The following is a 23,534-nucleotide window of genomic DNA, read 5'->3' as shown; positions in this document are numbered from 1 at the left end:
AGAGCAACAACTACCTCACTACTACCTCCTTTCAGGTAGTTGTAGAGAGTGATAAGGTTTCCCCTCAGCCTCCTTTTCTTGAGGCCAAACAACCCCAGTTCCCTCAGCGACTCCTCGTAAGACTTGTTCTCTAGAGCTCCTCACCAGCTTTGTTGCCCTTCTCTGGATTCGCCCAAAACTCTGAGGGGTCCAAAACTCTCTGAGGGGCCCAAAACTGAACACAGTACTCGAGGTGGGGCCTCACCAGGGCTGAGTGCAGGGGGACAATCACTTCCCTAGTCCTGCTCACCACACTATTGTTGATACAGGCCAGGATGCCATTGGCCTTGGCCACCTGGACACACCGCTGGCTCAAATTCAGCCAGATGTTGACCAACACCCTCAGGTCCTTCTCTGCCAGGCAGCCATTGCTCCCCAAGCCTGTAGCACTGCATGGGGTTGTTGTGACCCAAGTGCAGGACGTGGCACTTGGCCTTGTTGAACCTCATACCATTGGCCTCAGCCTATCAATCCAGCCTGGCCAGATCTCTCTGTAGAACCTTCCTATCTTCAAGTAGATCGACACTCCTGCCCAACTTACTGTTGTCTGCAAACTTACTGAGGGTGCACTCGATCCCCTCCTCCATGTCATTGATGAAGATATTAAACAGAACTGGCCCCAGTACCAAACCCTAAGGAACACCACTTGTGACTGGCCGCTAACTGGACTTAACTCCATTCACCACAACCCTTTTGGCCTAGCCTTCCAGCCAGATTTTTACCCAGCAAAGAATATGCTTGTTCAAGCCACAAGCAGCCAGTTTCTCCAGGAGAATGCTGTGGGAAACGGTGTCAAAGGCCTTACTAAAGTCCAGGTAAACAACATCCCCAGCCTTTCCCTCATCCACTAAGTGGGTGACCTTAGGAGATTAGGTTTGTCAAGCAGGACTTGCATTTCATGAACCTGTGCTGACTGTGCCTGATCTCCTGGTTGTCCTGCATGTGCCACATAATGACACTCAGGATGATCTTCCATAACCTTCCCAGGAACTGAGGTCAGCCTGTGGTTGCCCGGATCCTCCTTCTGGTTCTTCTTGTGGGTGGGCATCAGATTTGCTACTGTGATGCTTTTCTTTCTCTTCTGCAGTCTAGTTTGCAGGAAAGCCATAACCCAAAATACTGTTAGGGCCCAGGAATGAGGAACTGGCCACTCCATAGAGCTGAAGAAGCTAAAGAGTGAGGTGACTTCCTGGGCAACTGCCCTACCTGGTGGTCTGCCGGTTCCAAGCAGCAAGACACAAGCACCTCTCCTAGTTGGAGAATGGTGTATGAGTCTCCTTGTTAACTCTCCTATCTTTCAGCAAGCAAAATGCCTGGAAAGAAATGATCTGACATCCGATTTAGCAAAATATTTCAAACAACCTGAACTTCTCCCACCCGTCTCTCCCCCCACCCCGCCTTTTTCACAGTCTTGGAAGCTCCATGGAAACACAGAGAGAGAATGTCAATAATGATAAATAGGGTAAAGTGGGGAGATAAGGGTGTGGACTAAATCCTCAGCCTGACCTTCGTGAGGTAAGGATGTCAAGTGCTGCCCTTTTGACAGTAGGTAGGGTTGCATAGCGACCTAACGTGGGTTCCCATGCAAACAGTAAGCAAAAGCAGCTGTCTCGTTTACTTGAGCGTAGCCTTGTTACCCTTCCCCCTTCCATAAGAATGAGTCTCTCCCAGCTTGGGCAAGTCTTCCCCTCCTATGTACAATCCTCAGTGTTTTTACGTCTTCAAGTGCTTTGGCTGGTACGCCAGGCCGCTGTCTCCTCATCCTCGGTTACAAGCTTCTGTACACACACTCTCTTTGTGAAACACAACTGCGCTTGCGATAAGTGTGCTCTGAAAGCACGTCCTCTCCTCAGTGCACTGTTGTGTGAGGGGAGATGGGCCCCTTGTAAAGCCTGGATTTTCCTTCCTAATTCCTCCAGTCTGTGGAGGGGAAGGGAGGGAGACTGCTATGGATATTTTTCCTTCTGCCAAAAGTGATCCGATAGAGTGCGTGTATGTTATCTTCTTGTAACCATAGAAACAGACAAAAATTAGTCGGTCGGGTACAGCCAGACTGTTTTCAGTTTCTGGAAAGGCAAAGGGCTCCCTTTCATCCTTGGTCTGGAATTGACAGTCCTGCAACTGGCATGGGTCAAAGTTATGTTTACTGCATGGAATATTTTTACCATGATACTAGATCCTAAAGTGCACCTAGCTTCAGGAAAGCTTGCTGCTCTTGACTGTCCAATTTCCTTTCTTTTATTTATTTGTTACAACCCCCCGTATTTAGCCCTCCTTGGTAATGTATCTGCCTTATTAAAATCACGACCTGTCTATGACATCATATTAGCATACATCTGGATAGTGCATTATGAATACACTCCAGGAAGCCTAGAGTGCAATATATGGGAATCCCTTTGTAAATTTTGTATTTTATATTAATTTTATATAATTGTAAATAAATAGCATGTGAAATAAGTTGCAAACCTTATGCAAATTTTGCTAGTACCTCCTAAACATATTCACTTGTAAGTGTATTCACCTGTAAGCATTCAGACCACAAATCAGTCTGTGCTTTGAAACTGACAGTGTAAGTTCTAACAACTGAAAACTTACATCCAGACGACAAAATATGCTTTCATATGTTTCAGAGTTTTCATCTTGGCATTATGCTACATAAAAATGTACAGAGAAATCAGTATCTATCACAGCAGGGTTCTGGTCCATGGTAGAGTGTTGTAAATCCCATAAAATCACTCTGAAAGCCCCAGGCTGTGTGACGTGTCCAAGCAGACACAAGGTTCAAGGAAATTCACTTTTTTCCTGCAACAGTTTCAGAGCCGCAGCTGAGACTCAGCTGTATCACGGTCAAACTGAAGCAATCTTCGGTTGCTGTGATTCATGGAAACAAGCCCAGGGCTTCCCACAGGCTCCACCTTGGCCCCAGAGGGCTGAAGGCTCTAGCTATGTCCTGCCTGCCCTGATAGGCCCCTACACAACTTCCAGCTCTATCTCCTGCTCTTTGATAATGTGTGGAAAAGATAGAGTGAGGCTGTGTATGTAAGCCTCCGTGCCGGTGCCATCATCAATCATTTTTGACTCTGCAACTCACAACTATGATGAATAATGTCTAGAACTAGGTTTATGCTTATGCGGATGCCCAAGGTGAAGGACAGCACACCCCGCTTTACCAGTCTGCATATACCAATAAATAAACATCAGTATCATGCAATGCAAAGTAATTACCTTCTGGAAGAAGCATTAATGGAAAATATCTCTAGAAGAATCATGAGCTATATGTGTATATATATTTTTACACACACACACACACACACACAGAGTAGGTGTGTGTATATAAATATGAGTGAATATATACACATCTATGAACATGTGCATATATATTTGCACACACGGATATGTGTGTATATGTATATATGTCTAAATAAATTTGTATACTGTGTTTATATATATGTGTGCTTCTGTGTGTCTGTACATATACATTTACCACATATCAGGGAAACTACTGCGGACTACTTCTCAGTTACATCTGTTTCCCCTTCAGTCCTCTCAGCCAGTGTGTTTTATCTCGGTGTTCCAAATTCGTCGCACATCAGAAATCTTCCTTACTGTTTACTCAGTCAAAACTCATAATGTAATTGCTGTCAGAGCCTGGCTGCTTGCAAGGAGTCGCTTGGAAACTCTCTCCTCATGAATGTGAGTTCAGAAAGTGAACTCTAATGAGCCCTTTCCTCCTCAATTAACTCACCATGGAAAGAAGTCTGGTGCTGGCTGCTTTGCCTGCCGTTCTACAGTCGGAGACGGGGATGAAGGCTGGAAGATGTGCATGCAGTGCTTGGGAAAGCTCTCTTCTGGGGTAGGCAAATGCTCAGGATATCTGTGGAAGGTTATCTTCCCTCTGCAGATAGGAATATTCCTTCTCTCAACTAATCTCTCTCCCTTTGATAGAGGTAGTGAATGCCTCTAACTTCCACTGCTTATTTTGGGTGCCCTGCTTCCAACAGAAAGGAAAAAAAAGACTCAGAGAATATTATTTGGCAAGAAGTACTGCTGTTATTAAATGAGAGCGGTTGATTTAGCACTAATGGGCTTTGGAGTCTAGGCAAATGTCAGAAGCAAATAAATACTGGATCTTTCTGATACATGACAAATTTCTTTATTTTGCTGAATTCTATCTATTCTCAGCACCACAAAAATGGTAAGAAACAGAGAATCGTAAAATCATAGAGTCATAGAATGGTTTAGGTTGGAAGGGACCTGAAAGATCATGTAGTTCCAATCCCCTGCCATGGCCAGAAACACCTCCCACTAGACCAGGTTGCTCAAAGTTCCATCCAGCCTGGCCTTGAACACTTCCAGGGATGGGGCATCCACAATTTCTCTGGGCAACCTGTGCCAGTGTCTCAACACGCTGACAGTAAAGAATTTCTTCCTAATATCTATCCTAAATCTACCCTCTTTCAGTTACCCGTTGTCCTATCACCACACTCCTTGAGAAAGACTCCCGCCCCATCTTTTCTCTAGGTCCCTTGTAAGTAGTGGAAGGCTGCTCTAAGGTCTCCCCATAGCCTTCTCTTCTGCAGTGTCAACAACCCCAACTGTCTCAGTCTGTCTTCATAGAAGATGTATTCCATCCCTCTGATCATTTTTGTGGTCTTTCTCTGGACTCACTCCAACAGGTCCATGTCTTTCCTGTGCTGAGGACTCCAGAGCTGGATGCAGCACTCCAGGTGGTGTCTCACCAGAGCAGAGCAGAGGGTTAGAATCACTTCCCTTGATTTGTTGGCCATGCTTCTTTTGATGCAGCCCGGGATATGGCTGGCTTTCTGGGCTGTGAGAGCACGTTGTTGAATCATATTCAGTTTTTTGTCCACCAGTACCCCCAAGTCCTTCTCCACAGGGCTGCTCTCAATCCACCGATTGCCTAGCCTGTATCCATGTTTGGGATTGTCTCAACCCAGGTGAAGATCCTCATCCAAAGAAAAGGGAAGAAGAGTATTTGAAAGAAGGACTTAGCAGTTAGTTGGTAATTGTGTGTTTGTTTCTTTCTTAAACTGTCTAAAGAAATATACAGAGCTGTAAGGTGTCATGAGAGCTTTCCTAGTCTCCTTTTTCTCCTTAGTGTGAGGATCAGCTAAACCTATATAATTCCTGACAGATGTTGTCCAGCCCTGTGATGAAAAACTTCAGTTGTGGAGTCTACAGTCTCCTCAGGCAGCTCATTCCTGTATTGTTCTTAACAAGATAAAGTTTTCTTTAATGGCTCGCCTTAATTTCCCACTTTTTTTTTCTCTGACCACGCCAGAACAGTTGTTTGCCTTCTCATTTTCAATGGGGTTTTATGTGTTTATGTTAGCAAGTCTTCTGTTGCCTGGAGAAAAAATAATCATCTTTTAAAACACGAAGATGCAATGGTGCAGAACATCAGTTATAACACTCTGTGGATCTGAGAGAAGTTCTGCAGACTATCATGAACTAGTCTGCTACTCAGCATGGTTTCACAGGCCAGGTGTGGATCACTTACTACTCATGAACCACCCATGGTCCATAGACTGCAGCAATTTGGAAGCCATTGATATAAATTGTTATTTTTTTCCGTGAGAACTCCTAGGTGGGACACCTTATTCCACTAGTGCATTATTATTGATAGTTGAGGTATGTGGTACTTTCCTACCATGTACCGTGTAGTGGAGACAGTTACTTTTCTCTAGTTTGCAACGATTTTTGGGTTTCTTCAATGCAGTAACATTTGCAGTTACATTCATTTAATCATTCAATTATTCATCCAGCAACTAACTTTGTGACATTATTCCTGAACTAGGACTCTTAAATATTGAAAGTTTTTCTGAATTCCCCAGATATCTCAAGACTACAATACTTTGTGGCTTCTGGCCTTTTAACAACCATCCAACATGTTTCATACTGTATAGTCAGTCATTTCTGTAAGAGAAATGTGAGCCAAGTAAGTTTTAACTGAAGTTAGATGAATACTGGCTAAGGTACAGTGAAAAATAACATCACATAACATCAATTGAAGCAGGAATTTAAATTCATCTGCTTTTCACGCTTGAATGACTTCTGAAATCATTGAAAACTGTGACTTTTTGAAAGGCGAGGGCCATGTGCAGTTAAGACTCTTGCTCACTTGAATTTAACAGTCAGATTGGAACTCTTTCCTCTTTCCATATTAAATTTTATTAGGAGTATTAGAGCTAATAACTTTTAATGCAGGTTTTGCCCCTCATAGCAAGGATCATTTTCAAATCCAATTTGAATGTGAAAGGTGCAGTATTGTAAAGCTGGATGAGGATATAGGTAAAGCTGACTAAACATTGTTAAATCATAAATGTTTAACCAGGAAAAGGCCTGGTCACTCTGAACAGGGTATCTGGAATCACTGTAGAATCAACTATGGAGAATCTACTATAGATGAACACCAGAAATATGAAGTTTGAATCTGTTCAGAACACATCCATACAGTGCTCTAACTCTCACGGCTAAAGAAATTTCTCTCTTGGGTCAACGTGACAATTTTTTTACCTGTTTGACCGAGATATTTTTGTGTCTAGAGTTAAATCTGTCATTTTAAGGGATATCCAGGGTATTTCCAAGGCAGTACTAACACTGTGAGAATGGAAATGTGCTTACTTCAAGGCCTTTTAGTGGTGTGGAAATTTTATGATAGATTTCTGCAAATATAACTCCACATTTATGGTCATCACTTACAGTTAATCAAAGGCCTTGCGTTATTTGCTGTGGGTAGGGTTTATGGTAGGGTTGATCCTGTCCAATAAATTCAATAAAGATCTGTAAAGGGGATGATGTGACAATTTGATGATGAGGACAGCTACAAAGAGTTACAGAAGGATCTCATGATACTAAATTACCAATGAAATGACAGATGAAATTCCGTGTAATATAAAATGACGTACAAGGGAAAAACAATCCCCTATTTATATATCCAGTGGTGAACTTTGAACTACTATTGCCATGAAAAAATGAGATTCTGGAGCTATCACAGACAATTTTACATACTCAGAGCAGCAGTAAAACCAGAAAATAAGATCTAGGGATTTTTTAGCATGGATTAAAGAACAAACAGACATCATTGTGCTTCTGTAGAAATCCATGATGTGCCCGCATCTTGAATACACTGTATAGTTTCTTATTCCTTCACCCTCTCTTATTTGAGTAGATAAACAGGGATAGTAACAGAACTGAAAAAAAGGTAAAAAAGGGCATCAGAAATGGTCAAAGACATTGATATTCTGCTCTAGAAGAAACAAATAAACAGGCTAAGATTAATCAGCCTGGAAACTCCTCAGAGGAGTCTATAAAATCATGAAACCTGAATAATGGCAATATGAAATGATATCTCATGAGACAGTCAGTAGAGGGTATTGAATGAAACTTACAGAAGTCTGGTTTGAAACACACACAAAACAAATGTATTTCTCCAGATAATGTGATTCTAAGGCTGTTCTGCAGGACACTGTAATGAGAAAAAGACAATATAGGTTCAAAAAGTGACTGAATAAACCCATGGCAGAAAAAAAAATGGCAATCTATCCAATACAGAGATGCCATCTTTGGCTCAGAAAGTTCATGGCCCAAATCACTGAAGTCTGGTGAATATTCTGGGCAAATATCATTATATACTTGCACTGTTTGTTCAATCTGTGCTAGGCATCCACTACTGGCAGCTACTGGAGACACATACTGGGGCTTCATGTCTTAACTCAGCTTGGCTGCTCCAATACCTTTATGATTTATCAAGGCCTACAAGGTGACATTAAGGATGAAAAGAAGCCAGGAATAACTTTTAACAGCTATGCTAGCAGCTAGCCTTTGTCCGTACGTCATTAAGTACCTGGCTCACAACAGGCTAAGTCACCTCCTGGAAGTGTCTTTCTCTTCACTGATTTTGAATCAGCTGTGACAAGTAGCTTAGACGGGGTGCTTGCAGCTAATAGGAAAAATTCCAGGACTTGTGCGAAGCAGATGAACTCTTCAGGATCTAAGAGCTCTGTATTGAGCACTGCTGGATTGAAACTTTGTGCTTTTGTCTCAGATGTTTTAGCAAAATTTGTTTAGGAATAGTAGTACTGATCTAAAGATGTGTGAATAGCCATATATGAATCAGGTGAAGTGAATCAGCATGAGGTCTCCAACATTGCTCCTTTCCGATTTGTGTCAACAAACTTGCTTAAATCTCCCTAGACAACAGTCTTTTCACAGCACATTCCTTCACCCCTGTACAGATTTCCTTGCAGTTGTCTCATTTCAGCCTTCCATAACTCTTCACCCATCTGTTTACCTAGCTTAGTATATTTTGTCACCTCCTGTCTTTCCGCAGTGCTCATAGTGACAGCCAAGCCCTGCCTGGTCCCATGGGAGGAACATCTTTTCTGCCCCGAGGACCTCTCTTTTGAATTCCCATTCCCACTGAGAAATATCCCTCAGGACCTTCATGGCTAAGTGAAGACCATACCATCTCTTGAGACCAGTCTGGCCCCAGTCTAAGATTTGAAATGAGGTCTCCCACATCTTAGGCAAATACAAGAAACTAAGCTGAAATCTGCCTTCTGTTGGGAGCAACTCTTTTCCTAACCGTGTAACTATTGATCACCCTACCCAGGTAAATGGATCTTTCTGTCATGATTTGGCCAGAGATGTCATTAAAACTGACACACCCTCATGAAAAGTTACGTGACCCACTGTAATCTCTTTATGTTCGCTCTTTGTTTAATCCATATTTACATTGTGCCACATCTTACTCATGCCAAAGACAGACATCTGTGCTTCTCCAGTTCTTCCCCTCATTCGGCTAGCTCTTTTAGGCCTAAATTTTACCATCATGTCTTCAAGAAGTGATTTTAACAAAGCTTTATCATAGGGCACTTATTTTAGTTCCAACGTTTGTTTTTTGTGATAACCAGACAAAAACATGGTGGAGTCACACTGTAAAGACGTTTATCCCGTAGTACATATATGTCTATATTCTTTCCTTTTCCAATTCCACCCTATTGTTATAGGTGATCTTTCATTGTGTTTGAATTCTTTGAATTAGGGACTGCTTACAACATTTCCCTCTTTTCAGACACAAAAGAACAGTCCTGGGAGCCAATAAATAAGACTTTAAAAGTGTAAGTGAAGATAAGTTGCTCCCTTGAAAAAGGAAAGAGAGGAATGCTGCCCTTCATTGGCAATGCTTCTACAGACCACATTCATCGGATGTGTAAAAAGAAGACTCCAATATCCAGAGCAGTCCTTCTAGCTGCACGAGAGAGCGCTAACTTTATTACACATATCCACTCAATAGAAGTAATTCACTTAACATGTAAATGGCTTTTTTAAACCACGAGTTCCTTTTTGCTGTGTGGCTGCCTTTTTTCAGCGTGCCTGCTGTTTCTGCTGCCTCAGAGCCGTTAATGGAGCTGTAAATTGTTATCAGCTCGATATCACTGTAGAGCCAGCTTACACAAATACCTGATAAGCACTGAAACACATTTCAGTGGATGAAAATTCATTGTACAGTGTTGTTTCCTTTTACTTTAATGTGTTCCAGACCACTTGGACAGCTCACTTAATGAATCCCATTTTGCAGAGGACAGCCACGTTTGAGAGGCTGCCAGCCTGAGATGCTGGTGCCCACATTTTGGTGACCCAGGTGAGATCCTTTGACAGCCAATAGGGCTGTGCTGACTGTGTTATAACGAAGTGAAAACGGACACTGGAGAGACAATGGTTATTGCAGGGATGAGGTGTTTAAGAGTCCTATGTTTTGTCAGGCTCCTGTGCACTGCGTGGCGAGCAACAACATTACAGAAAGCGCTTCTCTGGCTGCTGCAGAGGCTGTTGATCTGCTGTTTGGACTATTATCTGCACGTCTTACCCTGCATCAGCATAGTCACATAGCAGCAGCTATCTCTTGGTTTATGTGTTGAAGTACCGCATTATATATACAGTTTTCTTCACATCTCCCAGGTTGGATAGAGGAAGGTTATCTGTGTTTTACTGGTGGGCAGCTGAGTTGGAGGCAACTCAACTATATCCAGTCACCTGAAAATCAGGCTTCAAGGCTTAGCTGTTTTTCCAGCCTCTCTATGGAAAGTCACAGGCTTTTCTGAGGACCGTCCACCCCAGGATAATATAGACATCTGCTCCTGATGGGATTCATTGCTTTGTGGCTGTACTTCTCTCCCTGTTGGTTACAGCCAAAGTCAGTCGGGATGAACACAGGGACACTAACAGATCTAGACACTTTCTGAAAGCATTTAGCCACCCAAAGATGCAGACCAGATGCTTAGGGAAGTTTTAAAAGTGTCTTCTGCAAGCCCAGCTTCCAGGAAAACAAGTGCTCCAGCAAGGCCCAGATGAGCTGTGGACTGTCCTGCTGTGGGATGAGTCCGGGAAGACCATCCTCCCTTGCTCATGGAAATGGCCTGAGCAATTACAGGAGCAGCACTGCCCTGCCTGAACCCATGCCAGCTTGTCCTAACTTCATTAAATGGTCTCTGAGGGAAAGAGGTGAGGGATCTCTCTTGGACAGGAGGTCCACAAGATTTTTCTCCAAAGGTGGGAAGAAATTCTTGGGATTTAGATAGGCATTGCTCAATGATGTGGAACGCAATTACGAAATTCGTGGTAATCCTGAGATGATTTTAGAATCTCTGAAAAGAGCCAAAAGTTCTGATAACTTGGGGCTTTTGAAAGTAACCTGGACAAATTACTGTAAAAATGTGATTTAGGAAACCAGCCAGCATTGGCAAAGAAAAGAAGTCCTGTTTCCAATCCATGTGACTCTAGGATTAATTATTTTCTGCCAATTCAAATTTTTTAGTAGTTTTAATTGCCTTCTATTACTAACTTCTCGTTCATGTGTAATGTGTATGATGGCTCAAGTGCTAAACGGTATCAACATTTCACTTCAGATGTGGCTGTTCTCCTGGGGAAGCAATGTGACTCCTGTAGAGCTGTGGGGAAAAATTCTTGAAGACAAGAAAGAAATTTGGCATATGACTTACATAGGCTTTCCTCCATGGCAGGGTGTCTACCTGACCTTTTTGCCTTTGAAACTTTTCCTTCACTGCTGCTAAAATTAGTCTGTAAGTAACTAAAATAAATATTCATGAAGGTACTGTTAGAATAATATTAGTTTGTTTTCTCTTTTTAGGAACCTTGCAGAGCATCAGATTCTGATGCCATTCCTGGACTACAGGCTCATCCTCTGGACCACCCTTCATTTTTATTTGTACAGCACCTAGCACTAAAAGAACTTACTTTCCCTTTAGCCCTCAAAGCCATATAAATTCATGTAAACAGTAATAACTGGCCACCAATGCACTTCAAAGTGGACCACAGAGATCAACAGAGGTCAGATCCTCTTTAACTCCGTGAAAACAGCAGCAATACCCTTGAAAATTAGCAATGGTGGAAAGTGATGTATATTTATTCCTGAGAACCAACTGTCTGTTTCCAGAGTAGAAATCAACCCATACTTTTTAAGAGAAATACACCACCTCTCTAAATTTAGATTTAAAAGTGGCAGCCTCTCTACTCATGAAAGTGTGCATTCATTGCTAAAGTACACAGTGGCCATATGAAAATTTTCATGTCATTAAGACGGTATTTAATTTACCTCTCTCTTGTAAGTCACTTGGAATTAACATTCAGTAAATTGTTTTTAGGGGAGACGTGGTAGGGACAAACTGAGGATCTCAGTTCAGTAAACTCAGCTTCTTCCTTGCCTGAGTAAATTAGGACTATTAAAAAAGCCACTGTCCTGTAATGGTGGATGTGTAATAAAAATAATAAATAGTATCTAATATTTTAAACATTTTCACTCATCTGTTCTTCAGGCAGCATCAATATGTTATTTATTTGCTGAGATTTGACTCAAACTGTTTTTTTAATGACCCTTGACAAACGTGACATATAGATGGAAGCACCCAGGACCTCAAGGGAAGGTGATGTCACCACAATTTTTAAGTGCTGATAAAATTATAATGACATATGAAGTTGGGGCCAGAAAGTTCAAAACTTCTGTAGACACATTTAACAGTGTGGGTGTTTAGTCAGTGGAGTTGGTGAAATTGTTTTTTTTTTAAGATCAGAGGAGTTGTTGTTTTTCTAAAAGAATTTTCAGGTTAACAGATTATGAAGGAACAGATCAGATGGGGTGTTCACAGCGGTCCCTATAATCTACACTCACACTTTCCAAGCAGGCCAATTTCCAACCAGAAAACGTGTGAACTTTCTGTGTGAGGCCTATAACACTCCTCTGGGGTGTGCTTATAGGCAGTGAAGGAAAACAGAATTTTTAGGGCAACATTTTTTCACTAAGTAGCTATTGAAAACAGGCCAGCTGACTCTCTGGGGTGCTTCGTCACTATCCATGGCTATGACGGGGTGCAGATGAGCAGCTCATCCCACCCATGACTTTTCAGGAGTGCAGAGAGCTGGAGTAGTGAGTGAAGCTGGGGGGACAAGTCTGTGCAGATGTTCTGGCAGGAAAAGGCTCTCACTAACCTCTGGCTACATTTCAAAAGGTTTGACCCCCTCTTGCCTTCGTCAGGATAAGTCACCCTCTTGGAGAGCCCATCTGGGCCAAGGGACTGTTTTCTCGGTAGGCGGTGCTCGGCCGTGGGAGCTCAGGTGCCAGGGACCGAAGCCCTGAGCTGCAGATGTGAAGTCTTCAGGGTAATTCCCAGCTCAAGGCCCACCCAGATCTTAACAACCTGGTGAAAAACCTCTTGCCAAGCAGCAGAGGGGAGACAAGATCCTCTGCAGAGAGCAGGAGACAGGACGTGGAGCTGGGCACGTCTCTCACAGGAATGACTTGACCCAGACGAAGGAAACTGGAGGTGGAGGGATAAAGTGTTTATCTGGAAGGGGGGTTGCCTGCCAGTGAGCATGAGCAGCAGTGGTAGGGCTTTTGACACCAAATTTTGTAGAAAAGCAACACGAATAGTATTTAGCACACTTTGGTATTTCAGAAAATCACACTGCAGCTAAATAAGAAGGAACCAGCTTGGCAAGCCAGTTAGCTTGGGTATATCTGCTGGGGTATTTCCTGGGCTGCTTTTTAAAAAGTGCTTAAAATGCCAGGATGTGTCCCTGCCTGCTGGGATACAGTTGCCTACACTGGTAGCTCGTTAGCCTGGTTGATGTTGCACTGGGACAATTCACATCCTCAGACAGTTCCCAGTTGTGTCTGAGAGTTAGCACAGGCAGGGGACCATCCTCGTCCCTATTTTGGGTGTCACAATCCCGTTTTGGTGGGTAAGGGGGTTTGGTGGGTAGGGTGGAGTCTAACTGGCTGACCTCAGCATCAGAGAGAGGTTCCTGATCAGTGCACAAGTACAGATGTAACCCGAAAGCCTCTGTTGTCAGGAATGCATTTTTCTAGTCCCTTGAAAATACTTCTGGGTGAAAATCTTGCAGATGTCCATTACCATGGATCTGCAGATTCCGGGAGGTGGATTTTTAATGTGTAGTGTTTTACACTAACCCGTTCAACAATCTTGGATAGAATTTGTGGTGACTTGGACAGTTTTTCAGCATTTGGGTCCCTGAAAATCTGCTCTTGGAAAGGGACCTCTTTGATCAGCTTCTGAAGATGCCTTTTCCTTCCCTGCAGGGGCATCCCAGCACATACGTCTGGCAAGGACACTTGTAGCCGTGCGACAGGAAGAGGAATGGTACAAAAATGAACTTCTTAGCACTGTTTCATTTCCTTTATTTGCTAACTTTTCATTGTATTGTTCTTCACACATATCTTCTCTCCCTCATGTTCACTGACCGTGATTGGGGAAGATTTATGGGAAGAAATGCCCTTCCTTCACATATTAGGAAAATCCATTCCTGCTGTCCCACCTATGTACATGTACATACAGGCTGTATGAAAACACAGGGCAGGTGCTAGGTTTTGCAGAGTTTTAAAGTGGGTATAACTAGAAGTGCAGCTGTTTTCGAGTTAGTTTGTGCTGTATTTCACAGTGGTTGTAATTAGGTTTGAATGAAGCAGTTAATAAATCAATATTTTTACTGCTTTTTTTCAATTGTACTCAATGGACAAGTGAATCTGCTGTAAATTCTTCTAGAATTAGGCATGGAACATGGCCAGATAAGCACATTGTGAGACAAAATGGATCAGCGTCATGGCTTTTGTAAAATGTTTCGTATTGTAAGGCTGACTAACATCCACAGTTCAGCAACAGTATCCACCAAGCACAATTCAAACAGCAACTACTGCAATCCAGAGGCAAAGATGGCAGCATTTCGTTTGAAGACTCTTTCGTATGCTAATAATCTTCCATCTCCATCTCTCCCAAACGGGAACAGAAGCAGGGAGGAGCTCATTCTTTACTGGAGAGTCTGTTACCCAGATGTAAGCCATGACCTTGAAGTGTACACCTTCCCACCATACCCCGCTGCTGACATCTGAGCCCATATCAAAGCTGCACCTTAATCTTTCCAGCTGGTAGCTAATTCGTCTCATCTAGTGTGTACCATACTTACACATGCCAGGACTTGACTTTTAGTTGTATTTTCAGAAACACCAGGGCTGCAAATCCATATCTGAAATCAGCATGTGCACATACGAGATATGACATTATGACATACACATTGATCTATTCAAAATTTGCTCAAACTCAGAAGATTGTTATTTTCCAGGTCCCTGAACATATGCACTTGTAAAACATACTTTATATGTGTATATATATACACACACATGCATATACACATATATGAAAATTTGCCTGTGTATAACTAGTCCCTGGGGTAACTGTTGAGCAAGTTATATAACAGTCTCTATAGCATCTTGAAGGAGAGAAGTGATTCCGGTTCACTCCAAATCAGAACAAATTGACGTGATTTCTGTATTTCTGGAACTGGTGCTTCAGAAAGTCTTATATAACAGTGGATTAGATAACTAAAGAAATTACAAAACAGGTTTATGTATGTAGGAATCATTAGGCGAAGTTAACATTGTTAATACTAGAATCAAATAAATACTATTACAAAGACCAATGTTGTCAGCAATTTTTTATCATTTTCCTGGTCACAACATCCTTGACTTGCCAAGAAAGACGACTAACAGAAGTTGAAGGTACCATTCTAAAACCAGCACAGGAAATCTTTCCTTGAATATACCTATTGATAACACAGATTTTCGTTTATGAATTTGTGTAGAACAAAGATGGATAAGACCATTGTAACCCACAGAACTTTGGAATCATTTTATTTCACTGGCAAAATGTCAGTTAATTTTCCAACAGCATCACCTTGAATGTCTCACATGCCTTGCCACGGTCCTAAGGGTGAGAAGGACCCTGTCTCACAAAGTGTGTTATTGAAATATCCCCATCACCCACTGTACACACATGTCAGTCTAACATAAGTTTCTGCCCTATCACTTGTGTCTCAGTAAGAAATTGTTACATAATTTTTCTGACTTCCATTTTTGTCCTGTGTTTCAGGATCACACTTCTATCTGTTTGCATTCCTACAGTTTGCTACAGAACTTAATGTGGTAAAATAGTTGTGGAGATTAATTGCAGGAACCTGAAAATGGGCTGGTTAGCGCTGATTAGGAAAGTCATGTCTGATACATGTGCAGAAAGGACCAACCTCAGGGTATCAGGATCTTGTTTGACAAGACTTTCTACTTCTCGCGGATTGTTACACTGACATGATGCCATTTGCGCACTGAAGCAAAGTGAAATATCAGCTGTCAGAAGCAATGGGAACAGGATAACGAACAAGTAGCTTAACTTTTAAGATTTTTGCCTTTTTTTTATAATCTTTATTTTTTTTAATCTTATTGGCTAAATACCTATAAAGTCTTCCAAGTAGGAAATTATTAAAATGTTTCTTACCTTAGACGGTATTCATAATGATAACAACTGTTGCCTATACAAACTTCCCAGTTTTCAGTACCCAAGAGTCATTGCCTACATGGCTTTCACAATGTACTGCATCTGTGTTTTTCCTTTTAAGGGGCAGATTTATGAGCAAAGATTATTCAAATGTAACACACATTGCTTAATCAAATGTCTACTAAAGGAGTTTTGAAAACTGATTATATGTTGGCAAGAACATATCCTCAAAGACCAAAAAAAAAGAGATGCTTCAGAGCAGTACAAGTAGGAATAAAAGAGATTAAATAAAACAAAGAGAAACAGAAACTGCATGAAAGAGAACACAACTTCCATCAGAAAGTCATCAGAAAAAGCGCACTGTGCAGTCATCAGAAGGCAGCGATGGAAACTGCATTGACTCAGTCTTTCACAGCTACAAGAAAGAAAGCAATTGAGAGTTTGCTGTCACCTTTTTTTTTTGGTGGTAGGTTACTAAGGTTATATTTCTTTCTGATTTCTAAGACACTGTTAGGAAATTGTTTGCTTTTCCATGTATACATGTTTAGTCTGATTCTCCAGTCCTTATAAAAACAGATGGACCAGAACTAACCTCAGCACTGGGAACACAGAATTACACCCATACTCACATATACGGTAGTGTGTTTGTTTTTTCAGAATGGACAGAAAATATGTAAACATATGAAGTGGCTGTTGTTTCCTGCATTGTCGTGCAGTCAAAGAATTTGCCCCTTATTTAACATGAAAGAGAAAAGATTGGGAAGCCCATGTATAATTGTAGTGGATTAAAGAGTTTCAGCTAAGAATGATTGACAATACCCGTCAAAGTTGGTTTTTCTAAGAAAATTTAACTTCAGCTTTGTGTTTCTCCAGCCACAGAAATATGATACATTGGGAAAAAATATTTTGACTAAAAGCTGTTGTTTTACTTTTCTTGACTTACAATAGAAGTTTCTGCCATAAATACTTTGATCTTTTTTTGTAATTTTCTATGCATAAAGAAAGCAAATACATACATTTTCTAACCAGCTGTAGTTCAGAAACAATAGCTAGAGTAAAAGGAGGCAAGAAGTTGTAGAAATAGGGAAACTCCCTCCATTCAGTCAAAACAAACCACTTGGCACAAAACAGTAACAGCTGAGGTTACGCTGAACTCATTCAGGACTACGAGTGTCATGTTAGACAAGCAGGTTTCCTCCTATATAAAATGTAAATAGTTACATTTAAACAATTATCAAAGCATCCTTTAATGTTTCTTGAACACTATTTGATGCAATTAATGGACTTAGTAGCAGCTCAGGTCATCTACAACTGGCCAGAGGGATCACAGCTGTTCCTAGACCATATCTCAGATGAACGTACCTAAGCAATGGCAATGGGCACAAACCGAATTACAGGAGATTCTGTTAAATGTAAGAGAATAGTTTCTACTGTGAGTGTGGTTCAACACCGAAGCAGAGAGGCTGTGGAGTCCCTCTTCTGGGAGATATTCAAAACACAATGGGACATGGCCCTGAGCACCCTTCTGTAGCTTACCCTGCTTTGAGCAGAAGCTTGGACCGGACGATCTCCAGAGGTACTCCCAGACTCATTAGTTCTGTGATTCTGGGAAAAACAACAGAGTTCTGCTTTCTGCTCTGTCCACAGCTTATGTATTATACTGGTTGTGGTTGGGATAGTTAATTTTCTTCATAGTAGCTCATACGGAACTACGTTTTGGATTTGTGACCAAAACAGTGTTGAAGATGCACTGATGTTTCCACTATTGCTGGGCACTGCTTACACAGCATCAAGGCATTCTCTGGTTCTCACACCAGTGAGTAGGCTGGGGGTGCACCAGAATTTGGGAGGGGACACAGCTGGGACAGCTGACCCCAACTGATGAAAGGGATATTCCATGCCATATGATGACATGTTCAGCAATAAAAGCTGCAGGGAAGAAAGAGGAAGGAAGGATGTTCAGAGTTATGGCATTTGTATTCCCTAGTAACTGTTATGAGTGATAAAACCCTCTTTCCTGGAGATGGCCAAACATGTGCTTACTGATGGGAAGTAGTAAGTTAATTCCTTATTTTGCTTTCCTTGCATGTGCAGTTTTTGCTTTATGTATTAAACTGTCTTTATCTCAACCCATGAGTTTTCTCACTTTTACCCTTCCAATTCTCTCCCCCATCCCACTGGGGTGGGGAGTGAGTGAGTGTCTGTGTGGAGCTTAGCTGATGGCTGGCGTTAAACGATAACAATAGTCAAGTTAGTAGGACTTGATGCTGAATTTATTCCTTTAAAAGACTTCATTTTTTTAAATATTTTTTTTTAGTGTGGAGTGGGTTCACTAACATGAACTGTGTGTAAACTTTAATGATTTCCCTGAAAAAATGAGTTCAGGGCTTCAGTAGGGGAAGAGTAACTATTTCAGTTGTAGGTTCTCATAGAATCCTAAAGTCATATGTTTATATTTAAATAAAAGTCTAATCAAAACCCCAAGAAGCCAATAAGTACTTTTACATCAATTTCTCTTGGGTTTGGTCATGATTTATCTGGAGAAATCAAAGAGTTATATATGTATATATATGTTATATATGTATATATATGTTATATATATGTATCATCTGCCCAATCTACACTATAGGTGCGCTTAACCCAGACTATAGTGTTAAGATTTCTCCTCTGTAGTGCTTTTGAAAGAGCTTGTCTGAAGCACTGAATATTATGTGATGTGACCAAGGAATTTTGCAGCAGAACAAGAACCAAGTTCTGCTCCACATCATTACAAGCATTATGGAATAGATCATCCTGAGTGTCATTACACGGCACATGCAGGACAACCAGGTGATCAGGCCCAGTCAGCACAGGTTCATGAAAGGCAGGTCCTGCTTGACAAACCTGATCTCCTTCTATGATAAGGTGACCCACTTAGTGGATGAGGGAAAAGCTGTGAATGTTGTTTACCTGGACTTTAGTAAGGCCTTTGACACCGTTTCCCACAGCATTCTCCTGGGGAAACTGGCTGCTCATGGCCTTTGCTGGGTAAAAAACTGTCTGGATGGCTGTGCCCAGAGACTGGTGGTGAATGGAGTTAAGTCCAGTTAGTGGCCAGTCACAAGTGGTGTTCCTCAGGGCTTGGTACTGGGGCCAGTTCTGTTTAATATCTTCATCAATGACCTGGAGGAGGCGATCAAGTGCACCCTCAGTAAGTTTGCAGACGACACTAAATTAGGTGGCACTGTCAATCTGCATGAGGGTAGGAAGGCTCTACAGAGGGATCTGGACAGATTGGATCAATGGGTGGAAGCCAATGGTATGAGGTTCAACAAGGCCAAGTGCCATGTCCTGCACTTGGGTCACAACAACCCCATGCATCACTACAGGCTTGGGGAGCAATGGCTGGAAAGCTGCCTGGCAGAGAAGGACCTGAGGGTGTTGGTCAACATCTGGCTGAATTTGAGCCAGCAGTGTGCCCAGGTGGCCAAGAAGGCCAACAGCATTCTGGCTTGTATCAGGAATAGAGTGGCCAGCAGAACCAGGGAAGGGATCACCCCCCTGTAGTCAGTACTGGTAAGGCCCCACCTCAAATACTGTGTTCAGTTTGGGGCCCCTCACTACAAGAAAGACGTAGAGGTGCTGGAGTGTGTCCAGAGAAGGGCAACAAAGCTGGTGAGGGGTCTGGAGCACAAGATTTATGAGAAGCAGCTGAGGGAACTGGGGTTGTTTAGCCTGGAGAAAAGGAGGCTGAGGGGAGACTTTACCTCTCTCTACAGCTACCTGAAAGGAGGTAGTAGGGAGGTGGGGGCTGGTCTCTTCTCGCTAGTAACAAGTGATAGAACAAGAGGAAATGGCCTCAAGTTGTGCCAGGGTAGGTTTAGGATGGATATTAAGAAGAAGTTCTTCACAGAAAGGGTTGTTAAGTGTTGGAACAGGCTGCCCAGGGAAGTGGTGGAGTCCCCATCCCTGGAGGTATTTAAAAGACATATAGATGTGCTCATGGACATGGTTTAGTGGTGATTTTGCAGTGTTAGGTTGGTGGTTGGACTTGATGATCTTCAAGGTCCCTTTTAACCTAGACAGTTCTCTGATTCTATGATAAACTAGAATCGTAACCACTGGAGCATCCTTCTTCCTTACACCAGAACTATGTATAAAAGACAAGCAGTCTATTGGGTAAGGTGCCTGACCACTTACTCATTCTGTTGGTACTGAGTCCACATTCACTTTGAAACAAAGGCATCCTCTTTCATATTTTGATATAGAGAGTTTAAAAGTGCTGGGAGTAGAGAAACTGAGCATCGAATTGTAATGCCTGGTTGACATCTGTTTTCCCCAACACTTGGTGCCAGAATGGTTAAGTTAAAAACAATGCATGTTTACAGTGAATTGAGTGGCACTCACACTCCAGCCCACAGCAATCTCTTCTGGAATTTTGAATTTATTACATGAAATTAAAATAATTTTCATCCAACAGAGGGTAAAGCAATCACAACACTCTTGCTTAATCTTTAATTTGCTGGAGGAGCTTTCCAAAGCTCTATCCCTAAGTTTGTTTTTTCTAGCAAAGAGTTTGGATTCCTTGCCCTTATCATAATTTTAGATTGGAGTCAGGGATAAAATGCTGGACAGCTCATCAAATGATTTGTTCCAAAAATGATGCCTGTATCTCTGATGAGTATAATAAAGCCTGTGTGCGTAATTACAAAACATATAATATGTTTTCCTCCACCTCTTGCTTTGGCTGTGTGTTGTCATAACCTCTGTCAGCCTATTCACAGCAAACACATCCTACCATTGAAATCTTGAAATTAAAGTTGTTACTCTTTTTTTTTTTTTTACCGGGGTGGATTAAATGGAAATATCAGTGTCTCGCCATCCTGCCTCAGATAAAACCTAATCTTTCTTCAGATAAAAAAGGACAGATTTTGAGCGGTATAGCATACAAGGAATAAATTCCCTGATAATTTTTTTTCCTAATTTACTTATCTTTATGCTAAATAGGAAAACATGATGATAACTGTAAGTAGTTGACTGCATAGTGACTGTAAGAGAATTTTTATTATATATAGAGGCAAAGGATTACACTCAGAAAATGTGTCAGATTAAAACCAACACTGGAGATTTTGCAGTGTTCCTAGGGTGTCCAAATACATTGGCTTCTGGGTGTCCAACCTTAGAATGACCTGATTTTATGAAAATAAAATCTCTGTCATATCACTTGTCACTTTCAAAACTTTGGAACAAATAGTTAAGGTATTTTGGCTTGGTGTCAATATGTGCAGTTCTCATGGAAAGTATTACATGCTCTAGCATTACATGGTGGGTGTGTTAAGTTTTCCATCTGATCCAGCAGGAGCCTTGCCCTTTTAAGATTTTATGCTCTCAGCTCAAGGGATTTTATGTCATGGAAAACTTTAATGATGGAATGAATGAAGTATTTTATCCTAATATGGCTTTAATTTCCATGGCTTGCCATCTTCTGGGCCTTCCTGACACTTTCTGCAACAAGTGTTCAAAAGTTACACAAGAGTTTGAATATATAAACACATCTCCCAAATTTGTGTCCTTTTCAACCTCATTTCCTGGTTCTCTTTCTCATAGTTATATTCCAGTCTAGGAGGAGAGAAAAAACTGGTTCCTTAGAAGGCCCTATATAAAGAACGAGGAGCGCAGCACAACTGAGCTGGATGCAGAGTCCATTGCTAAACTCAGATGCCACACATGGCTTGGGTAGGGTGATCCTCAAAGTCTCAATCAAGCTACATTATTCTTCTGGGCCCCTCTCTGAATGGGATGCAGACATCACTACTGAGTTCAGGTGAATAGGAAGATAAAACAGAGAGGACGAAGTTATACGACAATAAAAATATCATCCAATGCATAGGAAATTGCAATGGATTTTTCAGAGCTTAAAGTCTGGATTAGTGGTGATTAAAGTTGGGTGTTTTTTTAAGAATTATTTTATGAGTGCTTTATGGGGCTACAGGTAGATCCACTCTCTCGTTTTGTAATCAACATGCATGTCTCCAAGAGACAACACACAACAGCATGCATAATGCAATTCTATCCCATGGTTTATATGTGGTGAAAAGTTCACCTTTTGAATTCCAAGTCCTGAACTGTCTGAAGTGAGTGAATGGAAATGGATGCTGACGGTCATTTTGCAGCAATTGCATTTTGAATTGTTCAGTGCTTCCAAAAACTTTGTTTTATTCCAATTATGACTACCATCAAGAAGCTTAGAAATTCCACTGTAGGTTGGGTTGGACTAGATGACCTTTAAAGGTCCCTTCCAACTCAACTTGTTCTATGATTCTGTGTTTTATAGAAGCTAAATATTCCTTACTGCCTTGGGAGTTCTTAAACAAAAATGGGTACGCTTCCTGTTTAATCTAAACAAATGTGTGAAATCAATTCTGACCACATCAGAAATTTGCTTGGAGAAATTCCTGTGATGGAGCTTGGCAAACATCTTGTTTCTTTTTTGGCATCTTCTTGTTCGTCTTCTACAGATTATTGCAGTTCTTACAACACAAGGACTGTTTTATGGGGAAACTATGTGATGCAGCATGCCTGGTGCCTCTGCAGATGGTAGATTTTTGAGAAACTCTTTGTGGAAGATGCCAAAAATCCTCTATGACCAACACTTCTTGATATTTTATGAGTCTCATTAGTCTTCATTTGGCCATCCACTTATGCATTAACATATGGTATCAATAAATACTACAAGTGTTCACAGTTCATGCCATCCTGTGAAGCACACACAATGGGATGTAAATTACTCTGAGATAAAATTACAGGAATTATCTTTATAGGCAACCAGAATCATCATAATTTGGCCAACTGCTGACAGGTTTCAACTCTAAATGAGTTTTGGCTGGGCTCAGTGCTATTCAGTCGGGGACAGAGCCATGTATCCAAGCACATAGCTTTTTGGTTTGGCTTACAGCAGTTAAAGGCACTTTAGTCCTAGTCAGCCTGCTACTATTGCATGGTTGTATAAGACTCTCCCTAAAAGTAAGCTGTTAATTTTTATTTTCATATAAAACATTTAAATCATAGTGCTGGAGCACTGTTTTATCTCAGGACACTTCTGATGCCCCATGTAGACATTATCTTTCTAGTTCTGGAAATCTCTTCCTTCAAGTTGTGTCTTCTATCTTTGTTTAAGCCCAGATCTGGAACATGCTTCTGAACACTTTGGTTCACAGTGCAGAGCAGTCTTGGATACCACAGGCTGGATCCCTTCTAACTGAAACAAAATAAAAGGTAGTTTTTTAGGACCATGCCAGATGCCCTTTAGGAGCATAGCATAGTGAAACCCTGGACTTCAGGAGAACAGAATTTGCCTGCTTAGAAGCTCATGGGAGACAGCCCTGGAGAAAGCAGGTGTCCAGAAGAGCTGTTTTCAAGGATCATCTCCTCCAAGCTCGAGAAAGGTCCATCTGGCTGTGCAGGAAGTCAAGCAAAGATGGCAGAAGGCCAACACAGATGAACAAGGAGCTCACGACAAAACTCAGACATAAAAAGAAAGAATACAGGAGGTAGAAGCAGGGACACAAGACCTGGGAGGAATACGAAGGCAGTGACTAAGCATGCAGGGATGTGGTCAGAAAAGCCAAAACCCAC

This window comes from Vanellus vanellus, assembly GCF_965231255.1.
Source record: "Vanellus vanellus genome assembly, chromosome: 2".
NCBI classification, from domain to species: domain Eukaryota; kingdom Metazoa; phylum Chordata; class Aves; order Charadriiformes; family Charadriidae; genus Vanellus; species Vanellus vanellus.
Note: the sequence above shows the minus strand (reverse complement) of the source record.